Genomic DNA, 6,000 nt, shown 5'->3' with positions numbered 1-6,000 from the left:
CAATAGCTTATAGAACTTTTCACTTCAGATAAATAATAGTTATTACATATAAATAAATTGAATATTACTTAATAAATAAATAATAAATAAATAAATAATAATTTAATACACCATAAGATCATTGATCTGTCCCTAAAGGAGTGTCCATTAATCACGTGATCGTTTTTTTAAGGATTTTTGGACTCCCCCTCCCCCTTGATGATACGTGTTGATATTCAAAATGCCGCCTGCCGCCTCCCCCACCGGACATTACGTGTATATTTAGTTACGAGTAAATTTGCAGCAAACTGTAATTTTTTTTTCTGAAAATGTTTAGATGCTTTGAAAAAATTCTGGTAAAAGATAAATACACGTGATATCCACTATACCCCTCACTCTCTCAGGGGATATTTTGGATTTTTTTGACAACCCCTTCCCCTAAAGCCTCACGTGATTAAGGACACCCCCTAAATACACTTTTATACATTTGAGTTAGGGAATAATTTGCTTTGACTAAATAGGTGCTATTTATCTATAACTAAACTTTTTTTAGAAAACAAATATTACCTCGCAACTATCTTTTCATCTTGTAGTTATTCACTACGAACAATTTCAATATCGCTTTCGGAACACTTTGAACGGATTTCGTGCAACCTATCCCAGATGCCACGTTGTCAGAGCAGAATTGATGACTTTGAAAATGTGTTAGGTAATATAACCGTTTAGTGTGAACAGTGAAAATTTTAAATTAATTATAGTTTGCTTCTCTATGAGAAATTCATAATTGATTAGAGAGCGCACTCGCCTGGCTTATACTATCAATTAGTATTAACTGTACTAGGAGATTTTTTGCACACTGGTGAATACCTTTGGTTCTACAATGTTTAAAAAAAGTAACAATACTTAAACTTCTCAGAAATACTCATAATCCACGTATGATTATCTCGAATATTTCTTTCGGGTGCGGCACAAAGTTTTTATCAATATTGAAGATCATCGCTCGTGCTCAGGACATCATGCAATATGGCACATAATTGGAAACCTAATGAAGAATACGATGTTTTAATCAAAACATCATTTGATATCGATATCGAAGATAAAAATATATGATAATATAGACAAAAGACAATATCTTATTCGTGCCAAATCAACCGTGTTCAAGTTGCTAATGATATGATGAATACGTTGTGATAGCTCAAATTTTTGACATAGTGGGGCCAAATTATAAAAAATATCGAAGCAATTTATGAACAAAGTTAAAAAAAATGTTTATTTGTTAATAATTATTTTATATACCCACTACACTAGTAAGAATGATTATGAAACCAATAATATAATTGTAAAGTATATGCATTGTCTTGTTTTTAAGTTCATTTACTATGATTCACAATTTCACACGTTGTTTTTATACTTTGCTTTTACTGTAGTAAAATAGGACATAACTTAATTATATAAGTATAACATAAAATAAATAGAACATAACTTAATTATATAAGTTTGTGTTCAATTAATTGTTTGCATTTTATTGTTAATTCACTATAAAATATCATATAATTTTATGTGCTCTAATGATCATTTGACCTTTGACCCTTTGATCTAATGATTGTTTCTTACCGCCAAATGTCATTATTCTAAAACTTGCGCCCCCTAAAGCGTGCGCCGCATTTTTCGCATTCAAAGTAGAACCGGCCCTGAATATGCTGATGTAAATGTAAATTTAATAATAATATTTATGCAACTATTCTTATATTAATCGAAGGTTTTATGCGTTATTTTGGCCACCACTGAAATCGATCCTTTTTTGTTATCCTTTCCCTTGCAAAAAACATATCACTCACGTGGGTCTTCGATATCGATTGACAGGTATTGATATCCGATACATTATTTTTATTTTTGTCCACGATTGGAAGATCCTTACTAATTTGCATCAATATCATCCGTTCGACAAAACATTTTTTATATTATTATGAAAAAAGTTATTAATATATATTTTGCTATATTGTTGCAAATTATTGCACATAGTTGACAGGGTTTTTTAAATTGATAAAACTATTTGTTCTCTAAGCAATTTAACCAAATATTATCAATATTGAAAAAAAATATATTAAACACTGTCAATAAATATGGAAGGTAAACTTTTTTTATTTTTCAAGATTCAATTACAATCTGTTTTTAAAATACAAAAAAAACATTTAATAATTATGAATGACAAATGTAATACAATGATCAAAATAGAGTTCCCATTTTGAACAAATCTATAAATTATTAATTGTCTCAATATATTGATAGCTAATTTGTATATTTCTCATGAATACAAAGCTTATTCATTTATCACAACATTATTTTTGGGCATTGCCAAGTGGATTATTAATAATTATACACGATAACGTTGTTCTTTCACAACTAAGTAATCACTCATTCTTTCGTTTAATAATTATATAGCTTCTGATTATGTAATCAATATGGGAAATGCAACAAAATCGAAAATTTTCCCACACATAGAGTTCCCATGCATACATTTAAAACGGAACAAAAGTCATTGTCACTGCACTGATTACATTCCGTGCAAAATTCTAAAACGGTCATCAACATCTTAGTGGGTCCAAAGACCACATACCAGTGGTGGACAATATCTGGCGGGATGGAAAGCCTTACCATGTAATGGATTATGATTTGATATAGATCAAAATATGTTTCCATAGGAAACTAGTTCTTACCCTCATTGCTGCACTAAATCAATTAATACAGATCACTCCTTGGAAATATAGATCAAAGTTTGTTCTGATGAGAAAATAGTTTCTTCCTCATTACTACACTAAATTTGGAAATATAGATTATTCCTTGGGAATATAGATATAATTATATTTCCATAAAAAAATAGTTGTCATCCTCATTGCTGCACTAAATTTGGAAATTTAGATCAAAATATGTTTCTATGGGAAAATAGTTCTAAAACTCATTGCTGAACTAAATTTGGAAATATGAATCACTCCTTATTAAAAATATGTTTTTTAAGAAAACTGTTTCTACCCTCATTGTTGCACTACATTGAAAAAATTGTTAGAGTTGGATGAATTCTAGAAGAAGAAGTATTCCAAAATATAAATAAGTCAACCATTATAGACTTGGTGTACTAACTGGTAGATCGACAAGACCATTACAATTGCTCTATTAACTAATTTATTTAACTCTATTAATTCAATATTTTTTGTTTCTTTATAAGGATGTTTGCCACACCTGTCGTAGTCCTTGACTTCAGTTCTGAGTACTTATATTGTGATCGCTTGCAAATCGTGCGTTCCCACAATGTTCCGATTGTAATTATTATGTTAATCGATGAAATTGTAGGAGATTACTTGCAACCCATTGAACTCTATTGGATTGTTCACTATTATGCTCTACGGGATAACTGCTTTTGGTTTGTATGATCTTTACTAGGCTTTATATTCAAGTTTTTAAACACTTTACAATTTTCTTTGATAACCCATATCAGAAACTTTCAATAAGAATTTTCCAATGCAATAATCACTACGATTTGGACACAATATCACAATCAGACTGCTTATTGAGTGGTTTTCAGTAGATACTTTTGAGTATTTGAAATAATTATTTTTTTTTATATTTTTCAAGCGTTTTGATGATTATGTTTAATGTTGTTCAGTTGTGATTTTTTTCAATATAAACCATGCCAATTGTTTGCAGTTTTCCCAGAATTGCTATTTTCACTTGGAACTAAATTTTATCTTTTGGTTACCGTTTGGAACCGATACTACTACTGCTTCAGATCAAATCACTCGTTTATTTTATTTATATAATACCTATAAATTTATATGACATTAATATTACTATAAATTGTTATATACCAAATTTTTTTAGATATCAAGTTAATATTCCATTTTTTAATTTTATTTAATCAATATTGCAGACGTTTCGAGTTTTTATTTGACTCATCTTTATAGTATAAAGACGAGTCCAATAAAAAGTCGAAACGTATATAGTATAAAGTTATAGTACATATAGTATAAAGTTTATAAGAACAATAATTCTCAATCATTTTTGAGTTAAGAGTTAAGATTTAAATTAATATTTCAAGTTATATTGTACAATAAAATATAAACGAGATTTTACTCCAATCTTTTGTGTAATAACAATTTTAATACATTCTGTTAATAATATCAATAAATTTAAATCTCACTAAAACAGCAATTAAACTTTTAATATCAGTAAATCTTCTTAATTAAAATACCTCCAAACTTGATCGATTTTCTATCAAATGTAGAAATTTAAAAACATTTCATTCGTCTGATATATGACATAGATATTTCGAACCTCGTCGTATTATTTCTTTAATTAGACAGTCATTTAATTCTGTATAACTTTTCTCTCACCGCGAGTCGTCAAGTTGAAATTAATATCTACGGAGTGTTCAGAAATGTTAATTATTTTCAAGACTTAATGATGACAACATTGTAATTAAAAGGAACAACTTTAAAGATGAAAAAATCGTTCATTTAGTTGTACATAACACCTAGTACTAACACTTTTAGTTTTTACTCGATGATGGCGTGAACGCGGTACAAAGAAATTAGTGTAGTTAAAGAATTAAAATAAATTAGTATCTGACATGAAAATTAAACTCGTTTGTTAATTATGTTACAATATTAATATTACAACTGATATCTGAAATCGATTGGGTATTCAGAGAAAATCAGCCAGTAACTTGCTGATTTATTGCAGGTTACAAATCTTTTGCCCTCTACTGCAAAATATTATCGTTAAAAAAATGCCATAGTTGTTTGTTTTTGAGACAATTATTCAGAAATTTTTACTCATGGACTTTCAATCCCCGCTCTACCCTATGTTAAAAATAAATTACCTTTCATGATAAGATTTTTACTAGTACACTTCTGAATTAATAAATATTATTTTATCTAATACTAGTTATTGTTGTCGTGAATTACTCACAAACTTCGTCGTCGATCCCATATAAAGATGAAGAAAAAAAAACAAATGATTTTAATGAAGCAGTCAAATCTTTCATCTCCAATTTAAACCGAATGTCCACATTTGATATACGGTAAACAATTCACGCCTGCAAGATACGAGGTGAATTCAAAGAATTCGACAAGATAATTATAGTAGAACTAAATACCTTTATTTATTACCGTTTGACGGTGAATGTTTTTTAAAATACCTACATTGTTGGTAATAGTATTCAAATAGAAATGAATTTTAGTTTAATTAATTGGTGCATATTTTTAGTGATAGTTTAGCGTTAAATAATTTATATAAATAATAATAATAAGAGCACCACAAAATCAATAATTTCTTTTCTCTTCCTTGTTTATTATTCACATGTAATCACATTTTATACATTTTTAATAATTTTCTCTCCCCAGTTTCCGTCCTTGCTTCGACTTTCAGTACCCTAAAAAATTCTAACATTTAATTTATTAAATTTTTTAATAATTCTTTTAATTAATTTTTAAACTAATTTTTTAATTTATTAAATTTTTTAAATTATCATTATTTTTCTGATTTTTTTTCATATGACAGCAGTTTATTTCATTTCTCTATCAATATTTAAAAGGATTACTAACCTTTCAGAATAGATGTTAATTATCCATATATCTCCAAAATTACTGAATGTCTGCATAAGACAGATTGTTATTAATGAAAGATATAGAAAATACAGGTAAATGCGAATAAATACAGGTTTTCCATGCCATATTTTACAAGTAAAAATAGACCTTGTCTGTATCACATTTTCCAAATAATCAAAGCATTTCTTTGCATCTTATTGATAATATATGGTCAAAATGGTCAACATAAATTCAATATTAAAAATCTATCAATATAGACAGGCCAACCCATGGGTTTTCTCTAAAAAACATATTTGGAGAAGTATCAAAACAACATTTACAGATCAGTTAAATACTGTTCAAAAATAAAAAATAGTAATTCTTATTATCATACCTTTTCGTATTTTTGGACATATTATAGTAGCATCTTATCTTTAAC

The sequence above is a fragment of the Ctenocephalides felis genome, unplaced genomic scaffold (genome assembly GCF_003426905.1).
Source record: "Ctenocephalides felis isolate EL2017-DRISC unplaced genomic scaffold, ASM342690v1 CF-g0.4_SCAFFOLD_03571, whole genome shotgun sequence".
Taxonomy (NCBI): Eukaryota; Metazoa; Arthropoda; class Insecta; order Siphonaptera; family Pulicidae; genus Ctenocephalides; species Ctenocephalides felis.
This window is presented reverse-complemented; position numbering follows the sequence as displayed.